The sequence below is a fragment of the Eleutherodactylus coqui genome, chromosome 2 (genome assembly GCF_035609145.1).
Source record: "Eleutherodactylus coqui strain aEleCoq1 chromosome 2, aEleCoq1.hap1, whole genome shotgun sequence".
Taxonomy (NCBI): Eukaryota; Metazoa; Chordata; class Amphibia; order Anura; family Eleutherodactylidae; genus Eleutherodactylus; species Eleutherodactylus coqui.
In genome coordinates this window covers 152,347,481-152,367,326 of record NC_089838.1, presented here as the reverse complement: position 1 = coordinate 152,367,326, position 19,846 = coordinate 152,347,481, and positions in this window count along the sequence as shown.

The window sequence follows — 19,846 nt, the reverse complement described above, 5'->3', positions numbered from 1 at the left end:
CCAGATTAGAGATGAAGTAGTTTATTGCAGCAACTTCATCTAGAATCTGGTCTAAGAAGTTTCCACCTGTCCCCTGCTTGAGCGCTGGATAAAGTTTTTCTTTATCTGGATCCTTTATGAAGGAGGACCATCTAGTGTTGGCTGTATGCCCACCGGGATGTGGAGGTGGTAGCGGGAGTCCCCAGGAGGGTACCCCGCTACACACCGGGTAAGTCCTTTCATCTATTCTTTATCGTGAATAACACTGTCCTGGATTTGCTGTGGAGCGCTGTCCTGATTGTTCATTTGGATCAGTGATTAACATATCTGTATATGACTGCAAATGCAGAAATAACTATCACTGGGCAACATATACATTTTTTTTCCACAAGAATGTTTAATGGTGATTCTAGTAGTATTTCACCTACTGAACTCAAATATGTTAGAATTTTTCATCCAGGCAGGTTTTTTAGTGACACGTTTTTAAGTTTTATAAAAGTAATACGTAAGTCAATGGAAGCTGTCTGTCCCGCAGTACTTTCGCTGTGAGAGGAACTATTGGATTCTACTACTAGAATCGCCATTAAATGTTTTTGTGAAAGAAAAAAGTCTTGTTTTTTAGGCCAGTGTTCTGAATCACTGATGGGACCGCCCATTGGAACTCTATAAAAACAGAACGAGATAAAATGAGTAAAATATGAGTTATACTGAATCTTTTCCAATATCGTCAAGCAAACTCGTGTTCACAGTAGTTTTCAAACAGAAACGTATCCCCCTTCCACATGGATATACAGAGACCAGTGTCCACACCCCTTCCTCAAGTGTGACGTGTTCTTGGATAAACATGTACGGAATCTTTTCCCATCCTCCTGCTCTATAACGTACTTCTGGCAGATCTGACGCCGTGTTCTATGTGACGGGGCTCCTTTAATGTGCACTAGTCCATAGCAGATGATACATGGTCTACCTGCTTGGGGAATGCTTTTCAATAGAATTGCTTCCAAATTATCAAAGAAAGGAGGAAAGCAATGTGTATATATTGTACACAATAACTTGTGTAAATCCTAATGGAGCAAGTGTTGGCTTTTTTAACCCCTTCGTGACCACCCTGTTTCGTGCCTTAAGGACCATGCGACTTTTTTTTTTTTTTTCTCTCCATTGTCGCATTGCAAGAGTTATAAATAGTTGACATAGCCATATGAGGGCTTTTTTTCTGGGACGAGTTGTATAATTCAATGACACCACTCTGAGGTACCTATAATGTGTTGTATACTTTTTTTTTTTTTTTTTTTTTTTTCTGGGAGGGGGTTGAGTGTTCAGAAGTTTTGCCACTTCTTTTGTTTTTACAGCGTTCACAATTTGGTAAAAATGGCAAAACTTCTCTGGATCAGCATTACTGTGATAGCTAGTTCTTCTTTTTTTTTTTCCACTAGTTTCACACAATACAAACATGTTTCAAAGAACAACGATTGAATCTCCGTTACCGCATTCTAAGACCCATAAACACTTTAGTATTTCTGGCAAAAATGGCTGTGTCCCCAGCTAAAATACTGAGGAATGGGTACAGCGGCCCCAAAACATGTCTATTGTATGCTGGATTAACTCTTAATAAAAACAGAGGAGTCGAGTTTAAAAATACATCTCGTGCCTCTTTAAGAATAGGGATTGCGCCTACGACCACTTTTTTTCTTACATTTATTCCATGTACTTGCACGTCCTCCTGGGAAGGTGTGAGGTTTTGTGGACTGGCTGCACCCTCTCAGAATCATCAGGAATCGATCACTCTCACTTCCATAGATAGAATTAAAGGAGGCCAATATAAAATACAATGCCCAAACTAAAACCTCAGTTTATAGACTTGGGAACTCCTTTTTTTTTTCCCCTCTCCTCTTTTATTAGACTGGGAGGCGGGATGTGACAGGCTGAGTCATATGATAGTTGCCATGGAAACCCATTGGTACCTTGCAATTGCACTGCGGGGTGACAGCCCCTCCCCCTGTCGTCCAACATTCTCTAGTTGCTTTTGATTGTGGCATGTTAAGGAATAAACTGACAGGATCTGAGGTTTCTTGCTTCCTGGCAGTTAGAGCAAGAGCCTGGATGTCAGTAGTCAGCCAAGCCACCACCTTAAAAAGATGTATGTGCAGATTTAATGGCAATTAGTGAGTAAAAAGGCGTATTGCGGTCACAAAGGGGTTAAAGAGTACCCACACTTTTTTTAATGAACAGAATAGGCGATTCTAAGCATTTTGCTGAGCCCCTGTCTGTGAAGCGGGCTGGGCGGCAAGTGAGTGAGATTTGAAGGGAAGAAGCCATCTGCAGGATAGAACAGCTTCCCTTCACAGCGCTCAGGGACATCGGCAGCATATGAGTGGGTATGACAGTGACGCACATGGATGGGGGGGGGTTAGAGAGTGGGACGCAGTGTTTATCAAAATAAAATCTATCTAATCTCCTTCATAGACTGTCATACACAACCGAACACTTGTCTGTATCTGTCTATAGAGGACACTGCAGCCACACCTGCTATGCAGATAGCTGGAGACTGATTTCTTAAACCAGTCTGCACCTAGCTGCATAGCAGAAGTTGTGATTTGTTTTTTTAAATGTGCAGAATAGGTGAGTCTAAGAATTTTTACAATGTTTTTATCAGCCTATTCCTTACATTTTTAATATCTTGCAAAAATGCTTAGAATTGCCTATTCTGTGCATTAAAAAAAAAAAAAATTTAAATGCGAGTCCTCTTTTTAGTATTGCACAGCTGAGTTGGGTAGAAGGCTGGATTCACACACTGCGTTTTTTGTTGCTTTTTTTTCTGCTTTGGTACTTCAAAATGTAAAAAAAAAAACACATGAACAACGCTAAAGTGCTGTGGAAACCGCTTAAAACTCTTGGCGTTTTTTATGATCATTGAAAATGCTGCAATAAAAGGGTGAAGGAGCCTCCGAGGTCTGGGTGGCGTATGTTGCACACAGTGTTCTTATGATCCGGTAGAGATTTTGGACGTTTTTGAGTTGTTATGCTTTCTGTTCTATTATACCTCGTTTTGTAACTTTGCACTGGAAAAAAGTTTGATTTTGCTGTTCTGATATAAATAAGTTATTTTTCAGTTAGTTTTTAGTAGTTGTGAACAATTCTACAGATGCTTGATATTGACTTTTTTGAGAATGTTAAGCATTACGAGTTATTGGTACCACAATACAGAAATATTTGAATTTAATATTTTCATTGATCAATGCTATTAAGCTCTGCTACAATATTGTCTTCCTAATAAAACCTAAAACTATATTAAGCAATCGGAATTTGTGGATCATTTACTTGTCAGAATCCATCTGATACAGAATGTGTCCTAGATCACAAGGAAATCCTTTACTCTTAGGCTGGGTTCACATGGGACGGATTTTCAGCAGAATTCTCGCGGATTGGCCGCACCAGAAAACCGCAGCTGTGAGTTTTGCAACGGCTTCACTGCCTGCATTTCCGCTGCGGCCATCTCTACCAATAGAAAGAGAGGCTGCTGCGGAAAAAAAAGACATGCTGCGTATTTAATTTCCGTGCCGCGTGGACATTTCTGCACCATTTGTCCACAACAGACTGGCCGCAAAATCTCGTCCTGTTTGCTGGCTATTGTTAAAATCGCGATCGTGCAAAATTGCGATTTTGAGAGAAATTGCGCTCTTGCGCGATCGCGATTTTAACATTACAAGTCCCATAGAGCCCTGCAGAAAAAAAAACGCGAATTTCGCAATGGAAGAAAAAACTGTAGTGGGTAGGCCTCCTTCCCACGAGCGGCTTTCCGCCGCGTTGCCCGCAGCTATTAGGTTCTATCGAACCTAATAGCTCAGTTCTCACTGTGCGGAATTCCAACGCGGAATTCCGCACCATGAATTCACCCGTCCTCACCCGCGGCATGCTCTATTTGCCGCAGGTGTACGCGCGGACGACTTCCATTGCAGTCAATGGAAGCCGTCTGTCTACGCTATCTTCCGCTTTAGCACAGGGGAAGATAGCGTGAAAACGCTTCCCCGCCCACAGCCGCTGCGTCATGTGACGCGGTGGGCGTCACATGACGCGGCGGAGGTGGGCGGGGAAGCGTCTTGCGGGAGCAAGGACGCCGGATACGCAGGTAAGTATGGGGTCTCCTGGGGGGCGCCGTGATGGGCTCCGCCGCGGAATTTCACGGCGGAGCCCGTCATGGCTGTGTGCAGCCGGCCTTAAAGTTTTTAAACAAAAAAAAACAAAAAAAAAAAAGGAAGCCATAACAGGCAAGCAGGAATTGATTGAAGAATTGATCTTGTCTTGGGCACACAATATCTGTACGACTGAACATTGCAAGGAACCAGTTTCCTGTTACCATACAGCGTGGCGCGTCGCTCCGGCGGCCTGGAGCCCTGTGTCGAGGTTATCCCAGCAGCTGTGGGCGGCGGCATGGGCGTGTCCGCCCGTAGGGTGCCGCCCGCCCTCCTCCGTTCTTCTTATACAGCAGGGGGCGGAGTTGCCTCCTCCCACTCTCCGCCCCTGGGCGGAACCTTGTGGTTAAAAGACTGGCAGTGAAGTGAGCTCATTGCCAGTTATTGGTTCTGCATGCACCTAGCCAGTCTGTCTGCGGTTCTCCTCAGCCAGTCCCTAGTTGTCGGTCAGCTCCCTCTGGTCCCCTATTACTCTGTCTGTTTGTGTTGGTTCTGTTTGCCTCTAATCTAGTCTGGCCCAGTCAGTACTAGTTGCTATCCAGCACCCTGCCAGTTTGCCTGTGAGTCCCATCTCCAGCCTTGTGAGTTTTGTTGGTCTGATTCATCTGCCTCCTCTGTCGGCACTCTGTTCCCCCCATTAGGTAGTTTCCTGCTTGTCAGTCGCCAGGTCCCTAGCCAGGGCAGGGACCGCCGTCCAGTTGTCCGCCTGGGGTTAGCCAGGGCCGAGGCAAGTAGGCAGGGACAGTGGGGGTGCGGGAGATCAGGGCACCCCAACTGGCGCTCGGGGGGCAGAGTGCCGTAACATTTCCTCTATTCTATGCTTCAACAAGTTAAAGCGACCCTCTGGTCCTGCAGAGACATGGCCAAACCACTTCTCTGACTACCTGCTGCACAGGGAAATCTATCAGCTAATTTGAGCCCTGTAAATGATGCTGTGGGCTCACAGTATCTCACATACTCAGTCCAAGGAGGTATGTTTTATACTCGCCTTCCTCTCTGTTCCTCTCAAGTCAGCACTCAAGTCAGCCGCTGCAGTGCATTGAGCAGCATGTTAAGTAGTCCTCCCATTCTAAGCAATGGGGGACTACTTAGCGTGTCGCTCAATGTTCTACAGTGACTAGTTTAAGGCCGATGTCACACGACCGGATAGGGATTCTGTGAGCGTTCGATCCGCAGTAATACGTGGATCAATCAAATGCACTGGATTACACAATTCCCTTCACATTAGATAAATAGAATGCAGCATCTTCTATTTTACAGTGGAATCTGTGAAATGGAGCCCATTGTTCTCTATGGTCTCAAATATACCAGCAGCTCATACGCAATTACGCCCATACGGTCTGACCTAGTGTACATTTCTGGTACAATTTTATGCCAGCTTCTAGGGCGGCCATGCCGCCTCCAGACAAACCCTGCTCTTTAAAAAAAAAAAAAAATAGCGGGAATGACACAAAAAGAAGAAAAGTTGCTAATTTGGGGATACATACTCACTCAACAAAAATTTGTGGCTTTTTTTATGCCAGAAACTGGCATAAACATGTTTGTAAGTGTGCCCTACTGTGTGTCATGTGATTTGCCTGTATTGAGATACAATGCAAAACGACAATCTAAATGCTTCGTAATTAAGAGAAACAAAGAAAAAGTTTCTGTTAAAGCCCTTTTAGACACAATGATTTTCGCTCAAAAATCGCTCAGACATTTTTTTTTAGCGATAATCGTTGTGTGTAACTGCAGTGATATTGTGCAGTTTTCGTTAAGCCGTCACTGATCTTTCTGCATGCTGAAAGATCAGCAATCAGTTATTAAGAATTCACAGCGGGATACAGCTGATAGTATTGTTTCAGCTGTATCCCGCTCCCTGAAGACAGGCGGGGTATGAAGAACAGAGCGGTCCAGCTGTGTTCTCCATACCCTGTTCGGCTGTATAACAGCTGGGCGCTCCGAGTGGGAAACAGCTGGATGCGGAAGACAAGTGGTACCACCCCACTTGTCTTCTGCATCCTCCGCTCAGAGCGCAAGGGGATCGCACAACATTTGAGCGATCACCTTGCGCTGTAAAAAGAACAGCGATTATTACTATCTGCTAGGCTTATTGCTCGAAAATCGCTCAAATGATTTTTTGAGCGATAATCGTGTCTAACCCAGCCTTTAATTTGGCTGTGATCCAGTTTTGTGTCCATTAATCTTATTTAGTTTTGATAGAGAAATCTAGACCTTACGATATACCTTTTTCTTTATTAATTCACTTTTTTATTAAAAGTTTTTCTTTTACAGAAACATAGATAAATGAATAGGTGTATTTCGCAAGTTATTAGCTTAACATTGTGTAGTTCAAACAAATTCTTTAGTGATTCATAACATTCAAACATATCGGTGCGTATTGATTATATCTAATAGATGATCACTGCCCCCCCCCCCCCCCCCAACCGGGCAACGTGTGCTTAAAGGCTTTATTCTCTGGTCCGGGGTAGGCGGTGGCGATCTCTTTATGAACGTAAACTGTACACTTAAAAAGAACGTGTAAACATTGTAAGTCGTAAGAGAATATTAACTGGGGTAAGGGAGAGGGGAGGAGGGGAGTGACCTCTTTTGTCAGCAATCTGAGACCAGACTTTCTATCCTGTCTTACTTGTGCCACATCATGGCTTCAGCGTCCCCGCAGGTGCACCCGTTCGCGAGTCGGCCTCTTCTCCTCTCTCCGAGTTTTTGTGAAGTCCTGCCTAAGCAGCAATACTCTAGAGTGAGTAAGTAGCTGCCTCCCTACCAGGGGATTGCAGAGAGACAGCCACCTGAGGGGATAATCGACCTACTGCTGCTCAGGTCGCGTCAGCCTCGGGGGGAGCCGGAGGAACATGATATAATAGAAGAGGAAAGTAGTCATGTCTGAGGATTAGAAAGGGTGGGATGCAGTAGAGCTGATATGAGGGTGGGGCATACTTTTTTCTTTATAAGAAAAAATGTACTAATTGGGAAAGTAATAGCTCTGTTACTTTGCACTGTAGTTTTAAGGTTGGAAAAGTGACATTTCAGTATTAGCAGCTTAGTGGGCTCACCACACATACAACCACAATGTTATGTCCCCTTTTATACTGAACAGGAGCTTTCTAATTACATTTCGTTTAATACAAATTAAGGGGACGCGTTTAGCTTTTGGGTTTGAGAGATTTGTTTTCAGACTTCTATCAGGTGATGAGAGGATAAAACAACTCGGTGTTACATAGCAGTTCTGCTTGAAATGTCTTTCCTACAGAGCATAATAAGGGGCAATCATGTTCCTGCACAGTCTAATCATAGCAGAGTCTCCTAATTAAGGGTGAAATAACGACCTTTTGTTTCTTGCCTGGTGTCCATGGTAACCAAACAGATTTTTAAACATATTCTTTAGCATTTTAATTAGAGGTAGGTTTCAACCTTCATACAATTATCATTTAGAATAATACCAGTTTTCTGAATTATCACAATTCCACAATTTAAAGTGGTTATCCACTCTCTTAAAATTGATGGCCTTTTCCGAGTATAGGTCATCAATATCTGATTGGTGGGGGTCCACCGCCCAGGACCCCGCCAATTAACTGATTGAAGGGGCCATGGTACTCCTGCAAGCATCTCGGCCTCTTCAATGTTTATATCGGAGCACAGTTGTGCTAATACTGCAGAATGGTGTATTCTTTATAGCTGCCATTCTGAGTACTACAGGCTCAATTAAAACTAGATGGGGAAACATTCAATTTTTCTAATTAGTTTTTGTTTTCTGATTGTAGAATTTTATTATTCTACTGTCGATACATGACTATGGGGGCGGCCATCTTTTCTGAGCTGCAATTAACAGCATTAAGAGCATTTATTTAAGATATGCTTTACAGCAGATTCAAGGGCCATTCACACAATGGACAAGAGGAGGCCCATTGACTTGTATGGGAGACTGTTCTGGGCATGCTCTGTGATTCGTGCAGAGATAATTTGCAGAGAGGGGAGTAGATAGTCACATCATATCACCTACTGTGATTGGGGAATCCTGTGTTATATAAGTGTTACCTGTCATTGTAATCCTGCCTGTGATGTTAGTGAGAAGGCTGCTGAAAAGTTTTTTTCTGAAGATAACAGGAAGTATCAGCCTATTCTAAAGCTATTTGGTCAGATTTTACGATTTAAAAAAAAATACAAATTGTGGCCAAAAAAAAAAAAATTGCCAAACATTCTGAAAAAAGTAAGTTCATCATAAAAATGTGATTTATGTAATAGGTCATTTTCTGATGACACATTCCCTTTAAGTGGAATACTCTGAACGTCCGTTACTAATATGGTGCTCTGCAGTACAAGCAGGAGCATGCTCAACTGTAAACACTTAGGCTGCGGTAAGCTGATCGGCAGGGTACCAGGCAGCAGATCCCCACCCCTCACATATTGATGGCCTACCCTGAGGATCTTAAAAGGTTGGATTAGCACTTTAAGCATAAAGGTTTGATTAGGGAATCTATAAATACACAGTGGTGTTTTTAACCAGGGCTTCCTGAAACTTAAGCAGGGTTTCCTCAAAAGACAGCTAGAGCTGTCGTTTGAACCTATTCATCTCTTAACCCCTTAAGTGGAACGCCCAGAAATTTTCCGGGACTAGCTTCACTGCCCATAGTGACGTAGCCCGGAAGATTTCCAGGCTATGTTTCACTATGGGACCGTGCAGAACACAATGCCATAAGCTGTGACATTGTGTTCTGAACACACACAGTCTGCACAGTCCCACAGAGAACTAGTGCAGGACTTGAAAAAAAGAAGCGGTAAGATATAACCGATCTGCCCACAACTTCCTGCTTTTTTTTCAACTTCTGAACTGTTTACACGTTGCCACGGGGACCATTGGCTTGTCAGAAGCCGGCAGTTGGTCCCCGTGGCAGGGAGAGCTGGTTATCGGCTGTCAGATGATAGCCGGGCACCAGCTCTTACAGCGGAAAACAGAGAGAGCCTCAGTTCTCTGCTCTTTAACCCTTTACATGCCACAGTCTGTGCGACCACAGCATGTAAAGGACTGACAAAGGGAGGGGGCTCCCTTTGTCACCATGGGACTCCCCGCAATGTGATCACGGGGTCCTGATGGGTCTCTGTGGCACCTGGAGGCTTGAATATAGCCTCTGGGTCTGCCAGGTAAATTCTTCTAATACTCAGCATAGCAGAGTATTAGAAGAATAAAAAAAGTATTAGGCAAGTCCCTTAAAGGGACAAAAAAATAAAAAAATGTTGAAGTAACAAAAAATTATTAAAAAATAAAACCACCAAAACCCCATCTTTCTTCCTTTAGTGTATAAAAAATAAAAAACAAAATTACACATGTGGCATCACTGCATTCGTAATGACCCAGAGAAGAAAGTTAGTACATTATTATATCTGCACGATGCACGGCATGAAAAAAAACTAAAGTAAAACTTGGCAAAAATACCTAATTTAGCCTATCTCAACATACAAAAAGCTGGATAGAAAGTGATCAAAATGCTGCACGGATCAACAAATGCTACTAATAAAAAGTACAACTCATCCCGCAAAATAAAAACCCTTACACAGCTCCGTTGATAAAAAAAAATTAAAATGCAGCGATAAAAAAATAATCTTTTTTTTTTTTTTTTGAAAAAGTAGAGAAAAAGAAAAACTATTACAATTTGGTATTGACATAATCTTACCGGCCTGTAGAATTATTTCAATATTTTATTTATACTGCTCAGAGAATGCAGTGAAAAATTTAAAAAAAATGTCAGAATTACAGATTATGTTAATCTTGCCCCTAGAAAAAATGGAATAAAAAGCGATCAAAATTTTACATGTTCCCAAAAATTAGATAAATAAGGCCTAGAGTTCATCCCGCAAAAAACAAGGCCTTCTGGGGCTCTGGCAATGGAAAAATAAAATTAATATGGCTCTTGGAATGTGGCGACACAAAAGCAAACCTTCAAGAAAAAAAAATGTTTGAAATGTACAAAAATAGCAAAACATAAAAAACTGTATAAACTCGGTATCACCAGAATCGTGCTGACTCAGAGAATAATGTTATCACATTATTTATTCTGCGCGCTGAACGCCGTAAAAATGAAATCCAAAAAACAAATGGCAGGATTACTTTTTTTTCCCCGATCTCCCTACATATTTTTTTTACAAAAGTTGTGCAATACATTATATATACCCAAAAATGATGCCATCAAAAAGTACAACTTGTCCCGCAAAAAACAAGCCCTCATGTGGCCGTGTCAATGGAACAATGAAAAGTTATGGCTCTTGGATCGCAACTGCAAAATTAGTTGAAATTAAATGATTAGCCCATTTTAAAAAAAAACTGCTCTGGTGGGTCTGACAGTGTGGTAGGAAACCCGCCACTCAAGGGGTTAAAGGGATATTAAAAAAAAGTCTACACACCCCTGTCATGTTTTGTTATTTTAAAAAATCCAACGAAGATGAAATATTTCAGATTTATTTCCACCTTCACTGTGACCCGTTATCTGTACAATTCCATTGAAAAGCAAATCATTTAGTCTGAAAAAATAAAAATAACAAAACTAAAATAAAGTGGTTGCATAAGTGTGAACCCCCTCTTATCGTGTCAAGATGGAAGCCTTTTCTAACAACGAATAACATTTAAGCCTGGCTATGTTGTGCCAAAACCTACATCAAGTCTGCTAAAGGTCTGTGGCACAATGTCTTATGGTCTGATGATAATAATAATAAACTTTATTTGTATAGCGCCAACATATTCCGCAGCGCTTACATAGACAGGGGAATACAGAAAGACAAAAAAATACAAAAATGACAGAACCACGGTTACATAGTAATCAAGTGATGGAAACAATAGGGGTGAGGGTCCTGCTCCAACGAGCTTACATACTACGAATAATGGGGTGATACAGAAGGTAAAGGGCTGGAGATGTGCAAAGTATGGCGAGGTGGAGAGTGAGGGATGCTATACACATAGACAATGGTCAGATGTTCAGTCGTGTACCGGCAGAATCACTAAGACTGCAGGAGCGGTTTATGATGGCTAGCAGGGATTGCAGTCAGTAGGTCAGGGAGCATGTTATCAGGCGGAGTACAGAGGGGTTTGTTTAGGGAATGCAGTATGCCTCCCTGAAGAGGTGCTTGTTTAGAGCATGCCTGAAGTTTTGCGAGTCCTGGATTGCCCGGATAGCCTTTGGTAGTGCGTTCCATAGGACCGTGCTGCTCTGGTGAAGTCTGGGAGGCGGGAATGAGAGGTTAGAATTAAAGGGGAGCTCAGTTTGGTTTCGTTAGCAGCGCGGAGAGCCGGAGATGGATTGAGATGAGGGAGGCAATGTAGGGTGGTGCTGCGCTGTGGAGGGCTTTATGGATGAAGGTAGCGAGTTTAAATTGAATACTGTATTTAATGGGCAGCCAGTGCAATGACTGGCACAGGGCAGAGGCGTCCGAGTAGCGGCTAGACAGGAAGATGAGCCTGGCTGCCGCGTTCAGGATGGATTGGAGAGAGTAGAGTCTGGTGCAGGGGAGGCCGATCAGCAACTGTGAGGGTATATGAATATATTGCCATATGTTTTTTATGCTTTTATACCTGTATGCAAGTTATATTCAATTCTAAAATGAGAAAAACTTAATACGTCGCCTTACATCAGATATTCCAAAGGCCTTGCAAGGCGAAGACAAAATGTATCTTGAACACCGCAAGGAAGAACCGGATACGAAGGCCATGTGCTTGGCTGTTTTCCCAGAAGTGCCGTATCTAGATAACGACTGTTTAACTACGTATATGACCTCCAGTGCCTCGAGCGCAGCTGCGGACTTTACATATATGGTTATGCGGTGAATTTGAGCCAATGAGACCATTACCCATTCCTAGTGATGTGACCAAAGGGTATAAGATCCCATGTAATCTGTAATAAAGTGTACAGTTATGTCCCCGTGTGAGGAACTATACCAGACCTCCGTGTGTGGTGTCTCTTCTTTACCGCCGGCAGCGGGGCATTGGGGTGGGCCTGATTGGTGCTGTACGCAGAAATTTCCCTGACAAATGGCGCCCAACATTGTGGGGCGGTAAAACCGGAGCCGTGCAGCGCAGTCCACCCGGATCCACGCCACAGGGAAGCCGTCCTGCTGCAAACCGAGCCTGATCAACTCACAGAACTCCAGGTAACTCCGGCATATATTTATGTTGTGTTTTACGCTGAGAGTCTTGCAGCAGGAGGGACTATCTGTGTTTTGTGACCGGACGGCTTGGGTTAAGAGTTCTACACGGTAACTCGTGGGCTTCGGGTTTGCCGTCACGGACCACTGACCGTGATAAGCGCATCAATCACTCACCCAGGAACTAGTCTGTAGTCTATTTGTACTTTGAAGTCCGTAGCGTTTTAGCAATAGTGAAGGTTGTTTGTTGTATCTGCAGAATTTTTTTTCTCTTTTTCTTTTCATTTGGTCTCACAGACGAAGGAACCCTCGGTTGTTTTAGTTTTTGATGGTTTAGCTGAGAGGGATGCACTCTGTGAGATAGGTCCCATGGATGAAGGAACCCTCCGTTTTAGTTTAGTTAGTTGTTGATGGTTTAGCTGAGAGGGATGCACTCTATGGGACTGGTTCCATAGAAGGAGATGCCTCTATGGAGCATGTTATTATTATTATTATTGTTGTTGTTCTAATATGCGTAAGACCTTTTTAAAGAAGACGGAGCCCCTCAAGGGCTGCCACCATGCGGATCAATTGGTGGCGGAGAAACAAGGGTCCCAATTTGTAAAATGTAAGGAATGTTTGAAAAAGATGAAGAGCCAGTTCCGATAGTGCCAACCACGTACGTTACCAGAAGAATGGAGAAATGTACCAGAACTGCGCCTGCCCCGATCTTCTAAGATGGATTGTCAGTGGACTTCCCATTTGCCTAGGGAAAGTGCAGAAGACCTTAGGTTCCGGCGAGGGCACACTCTGCGGGGTGTTAACTTGTACAGATAGAGGGTATGGATGCCCGGAAATGAGCCCAGGGAATCCATGGCCTCCTTCTGAGGTGAGGTAGGGATCCCCCCTCCAAGGAGTAGGGCCTTACAGGCAGTGGGGAAACCCTGACGCAAGGGAGAGGCGACCGAGGAAGAGTGCAAGGTCTGGTGCTTGATCTCCATATTAAGTTTTTAGGGGGGTTTGTGAGGGTATATGAATATATTGCCATATGTTTTTTATGCTTTTATACCTGTATGCAAGTTATATTCAATTCTAAAATGAGAAAAACTTAATACGTCGCCTTACATCAGATATTCCAAAGGCCTTGCAAGGCGAAGACAAAATGTATCTTGAACACCGCAAGGAAGAACTGGATACGAAGGCCGTGTGCTTGGCTGTTTTCCCAGAAGTGCCGTATCTAGATAACGACTGTTTAACTACGTATATGACCTCCAGTGCCTCGAGCGCAGCTGCGGACTTTACATATATGGTTATGCGGTGAATTTGAGCCAATGAGACCATTACCCATTCCTAGTGATGTGACCAAAGGGTATAAGATCCCATGTAATCTGTAATAAAGTGTGCAGTTATGTCCCCGTGTGAGGAACTATACCAGACCTCCGTGTGTGGTGTCTCTTCTTTACCGCCGGCAGCGGGGCATTGGGGTGGGCCTGATTGGTGCTGTACGCAGAAATTTCCCTGACACAACGAGTTGCAATAATCAATGCGGGAATGGATGAGGGCAACAGTGAGCATTTTTAGCATGTCCACGGTGAGAAAAGAGCGGGTTCTTGCGATGCTCTTGTGGTGCAGCTGACATGTTGGGGCCAGAGATTGGATGTAGGGGGTGAAGGAGAAATTGGCGTTGAATATGACCCCAAGGCAGAGGGCATGCCGTCTGGGAGTTACGGAGGCGCCACCCACTGAGATGGAGATGTCAGGATGAGGTCGGTTAGTAGAGGGCGGAAACACTAGTAGGTCAGTTTTAGAGAGGTTTAGTTTTAGGTAGAGAGAGGACATAGTGTTAGAGACAGCGGACAGCTCCATGGTCTATGGATGTAGTCCCTGCATGGACTGATGCTACAACGTGCACCAGATGCAGATCACCAAGTGCATTATGACAGTCGAGACCTAGGTTGAACTTTTTGGCCAAAATTCCAAAAGGCATATTTGCTAGAAAAAGTTCTAAGTTTTGGAATGGCCAAGCCAGAGCCCAGACCTGAATCCCATTGATATAATGTAGGTTGACCTGAAGAGGGCGCTACACACAATATACCCTCGCAATCTGACAGATTTGGAGCGCTTTTGCAAGAAAAAGTGGGCAAAGAGTTTCAAATCAAGATGTCCTATGCTGATAGATACCAACCCAAAAAGACTGAATTCTGTCATAAGGTCAAAGGGTACATCAACAAAGTATTAGTTTTAGGGTGTGCTTACTTATGCAACCACATTATTTTTATTTTTCCACTCTAAAATATTTCAGTTTGCTTTTCAATGGAATTGTACCGTTAAGGGTCACATTGAAGGTGGAAATAAATCTGAAATGATCATTTTCAGATTTTTTTAACATGACAGAAACGTGGCCTTTTTGTATTCCAGCAAAGATTTTTTATTGTGTATCTATAGAATATGCCATAAATGTCTGTCTGGTTGTGGTCCAACTGCATGCTTGGCCCCTAACAAGTGGAAGAACATGAGTTCCATGTATCCTGTTAGTGCTCTAAAACCAAGTCACAGAGGGAGGACAAAACCAGTATCTCCAAGGAGAGTGATGGAAACAGCCAACCTTGGAGTAGTTTAGTACTTACTGTATGTGTATATAATACATATATTGTACCTCTGCATAAACTTTGCATATGAATGTAAGCATTGACTAGTCTCCTACTGCTGCAATAACCCCTGCCCGCCACAGCCAGTTTTGGTCATCTTGACAGAGCCCCATTTTCCAATTAAGGAGGCCTTCACGCTGGCGAGAAAATCAGGTGATTTTCTCACGATATAAGAGTGAGTAAAAAACGCATAATCATGAAGCCAATGATTTTCAGTGGTTTTATTCTCATTTGCGATTTTTCACTCCTGCGATGCTGCTTGAAAAAAAAATAAAGCGTTTTCTTTCTTTTTGCGATATTGCAAGCAACGCAGGTCCCATTGAAAACAATGGGGGAACATTGAAATCCCCTGCTGCGGCTGTGACAGCCATGCCAGGGGATTCCTTCAGCCCCGCAGGCATGCGAGGCTGTTTCCATGTAAAAACGCCCCGCATCCAGGGGTATCCACATGTCTTCAATGTGGCCGGCGGTAACAGTGCCAACCCCATTGAGAGCAATGGGAGAACTCTGCAATCCTTTGCCACGGCTGTGACAGCTGCGGCAGAGGTTTCCTTCATCCCTGTGGGGAATCCCTTCAGCCCCACGAGGAATCCCTTTCGTAGAGGTGGGGAAATCTCTCCAGCTGCGGTGGGCTTGAAGGGATTTCTCGCAGTGATGCAAGGCTGTTTTCACATGAAAATGTCTTGCCACGGTTTCCACATGGATTGCGAGGGCGCTATCGCTGTCGCCAATGTGAAGCAGACCTAATTCAGAGATTTTTTTTTCATCATATATTGTACTTTATGAAAGTGGTGAATTTTGGGAAACATGCTTTGTATTTAGAGATGAGCGAACGTACTCGGTAAGGCCGATTTCGCAATCGAGCACCGCGATTTTCGAGTACTTCACTACTCGGGTGAAAAGTACTCGGGGGCGCTGTGGGGGAGTGGGGGGGAGAGGGAGAGAGAGCTCCCCCCTGTTCCACGCTGCTACCCCCCGCTCCGCCACGTCGCGCCCCCCCCCCCCCCGAATCTTTTCACCCAAGTAGTGAAGTACTCGAAAATCGCGGTGCTCGATTGCGAAATCGGCCTTACCGAGTACGTTCGCTCATCTCTACTTGTATTTATTTTTAAAACATAGCATTTCACCATTACCTTTAACAGCACCAGACAGCAAGACAGGCTTCGCCCTTCCACTAGACAGGAACAGTCTAGAGCAGATAAAAAGGAAACGCCCATTGCCTTCTTCATTAATTTCCTGTCCTAGGGACGGACAAACTTGGGGCATGTGGGTGGGAGAGCCATGTGGCATGGATCACATCTATGGGAGACTGAAGTGTTGGCCTCTGGGTTTCGGCTTGCGCCCCCTGAGATGGGCTCAGCTCATTGTGTCTTCTAGCTAAATGCTAGTGTGCAATATTATATAGGGAAAGGAGGATGCATCCAATTTGGAGTTGTAAGATGGTGAATTCTGGTGAAACCAGCAAGGGCACAATGCCCCTAGTTTGGAGTTGTTTGATAGGCAAATGAAAATAGCAGGGGCTCTTAGTGTATAATCTGATTTTACATAAAGAACCACAAGGTACAATGTTAGAAATAGAGGTCTAATGCCTCACAGTAAGATCAGTTGAACTTTAACCTCTTATTATACCTTCTATGGGGGTGCATTTACACGCTGAGGAAACAGTGCAGCGGAATATAAGGCAGCGTAAGGGTTTACTACTAAAGCAAATCCTGTTCACATGGAGAGAAAACAAAGCTGCAGATTTTGTGCCGTAACTCTAACCCGCCGTCTTACTGTTCTTGCCATCCCTGCCCCAGTCACCATTGCTGAATATTGGCCTGTGCACTAATACATTTATTAGCGGCCGTACAATCCCCCCAACCTCCATCCCTGCTGGACACGGTAGTGCTGCTGCTTATAACGGTCAGCAGTCAGCGAGGCAGACGCTCACACTGTGCAGCATGTCTGTCTCAGTATGAAGGTTTGTACCCCCTCCTTGCTACCATGCAAGTGTTTGTGGCTTATATTATTTTGTGATTGCCAGAATTGTGCACACTTCAAATTGCAAATTAATAGAATTAATTTGATTAATCGCCCACCCTAGATGACCAGAAGAGAATGGTGATGATGGTATTCAGACATGATCTCCACTGCTCGTCAGCCCCTCTGTACAGTAGTATGGAGTCATTCTTCCATATGACTAGCACTTGTTTGAGCAATATGGCTAATTAATAACCAGTAATTGGAAGTTATTTTGCTATACTTTTCTGTATATGTGCTGTTTGATCAAGATACTCATCTTTCGGGCTTTTTCACACGAGCATATATCAGCCAAAAATGGGGCAACATATACGCTGTCAGGTGGGGGGAGACAGCTTCCCTCCCCTTTGCCGGCTCTCTGCAAGGGAAGGAGGTGGGGCGGGGCGGGAGCTAGTGTGCTGAGCTCCCGCCCTTCTTCGCCCCTTGCAATGGGAGGGGTGGGACGGTGCTTAGCTCTGCCCCATCCTGGCCCTCCCATTGCAAACAGCAGCAAGAGGCGGAGAGGTGAAGAGAAGGGGGACAGAGTTTAGCAGTCACGTTGCTAAACTCCCTCCCACCTCCCTTCTCCTGCAGCTGTCATTGGCTCCAACAGGGGTCAATGCAGCTGCCACTGCTGACCAAAGAGCGCCCGACCGGGCACTTTTACGCTGCGGAGATACGCCCCTGTGCACTAATGCATGGTAGACCAATGCATCAGAGGGGCGTGAAAATTCAGCCGATATACGTTTGTGTGAATAAACCTTCTTTTGTGTCAATTTATTTTTTAAAATAATTTAAATAGATCTATATACTCTTTGGGCTCATTAACATGGGCGTGAAAATCAATCACGCAGGACTTAGCAGCGCAAAAAAAACGTGACTAACTCGCGAGAAAATAGCGTGAATGGACAATTTCCTGCTAGCAAGTCCCAAGCTTAATTAGCTGTGAAATTGCACTGGGGGGGAATCCCTCTCTCCCCACCAAGGGGATGTCCCTCCAGCTCCACTGCAGAGAAATCCCTCTCTCCCTGCTGCAGGGAAATCCCTCCAGTCCTGCGGAAATGAAGGGAGGCCCTGGGGAGTCCTCTCATTCCCACGGGGACTAACAAGAGTGTACAGCAGGACATTTAAAACGTTCTGGGTTTAGAGGCGTGGCAGCACTCCTTTCCCCCTCCCTACGCATCAGACACCAAAGATAGGTCAGGTTCTATCCTTTCAAACAGCAGGGAATTTAAATTGCGCAAATTTCAGTCGCTGATGTCCTCTCTTTTTATGTGCGAGTGTTTTGCATGGCTAAAATTCCTTCATCTGAACGTTTCCATGGAAACCATTGGTTCTAATGGTAACAATTGTTTTGTGCATGTAAGTTAGCTGCACGAATTCCCCACTGTAAGAACCCTAAGACCGGTTTCAGACACCTAAGACTCTTGGGTAAGGTTTGTGCCTTGTGAGACCCACACGAATATGAAGCCCATATACAAGCGATGTCCTATGTTTTCGTGCTCCTCAGAACGCGTCGCTTATTGTTTTCAATGGGACAAATCACGCGGCGTGCGGTGTGCGCGTGACTGCAATGCAAGGTTTCCCTTTGAAAACAACGGCTAACATTTGCCCATCCTCTAAGATCGCCTAAAAGCCGCGCCAGAGAATCACTACTTCACAAAAGTGATGGGAGGCGGTTTTGCCCAAAAAACGCCTCAAATTGACGTGAACGCACACGTTGGCGAGTGCCATATCGGGGCAAGTTTCGCAGCCCAAAATCGTACTTGCCCGTGTGTAGGTGGCCTCTCTCTGTAGGTCCTGGCAGAAACATAAAGTACGGCGGTGTATACTGTATATTACATACACACATGGGCAATAAATCCCTTACAATTAGGCCTCCTTCACACGACCGTATGCGTTTATACGTTTGCCCGTACGCACAGTATAATCGCATGAATGAAGAATTGCCGCGATCGAGTCCCGATTTTTATTTGCGTATTTCCAGCCATTCGCACGGGCCGCTGCTGCGTATGGGCAAAAAATACACAGAAGCTATGAAGAGCCCCGATCGCTGTAAAATGTTCAGAATGACCAAAAATGGTTAATTAGGGTCAGCTGTGTTCCCATCTCAGCATTGTACCCCGGGTAACTCCCGCCTCCTCCCTTTTTTCCAGTTTCCATTGAAGTCTACGGGAGCTTCCTGTGTATTTCAGCAAAGGAGAGGGCAAGACCTATGTTTTTACGCGATAAAATCAGCGACTGAAAACGGTCCCCAATGCGCTGTTTTTCCAGCGTGATTTTTTTATGCAGCCAAAAATCGTTGATGTTAGATTGTTGCAATTTTGGGCAATTTTTTTTTTTACTTGGCTAAATACCTGCGTAAATACGTTTGTGTGAATAAGTCCCTAGACTCAGGCCCCTCCCCCTGCAGTATAATTACACTCAGGCCCCTCCCCCTGCAGTATAATTACACTCAGGCCCCTCCCCCTGCAGTATAATTACACTCAGGCCCCTCCCCCTGCAGTATAATTACACTCAAGCCCCTCCCCCTGCGTATAATTACACTCAGGCCCCTCCCCCTGCAGTATAATTACACTCAGTCTCCACCCTCTCACATTATACTAGTATTCATCCAGCCACACACAATTCCATCACACAGCCCCCCATATATGATATATTTACATACAGTTCCCCCCCCCCACACACATGGCACTGTAATAGGGCACTGTGGTTGGCACTATAATGGAGTACTGTGGATGGCGCTGTAATGAGGACACTGGTTGGCACTGTAATAGAGTACTGCGGTTGGCGCTATAATGGGGTACTGCGGTTGGCACTGTAATAGAGTACTGTGGTTGGCACTGTAATGGAGAACTGTAGTTGGCACTGTAATGGGGCACTGTGCCTCCTCTAGAGTCTAGACCAGTGTCCCTACAAGCA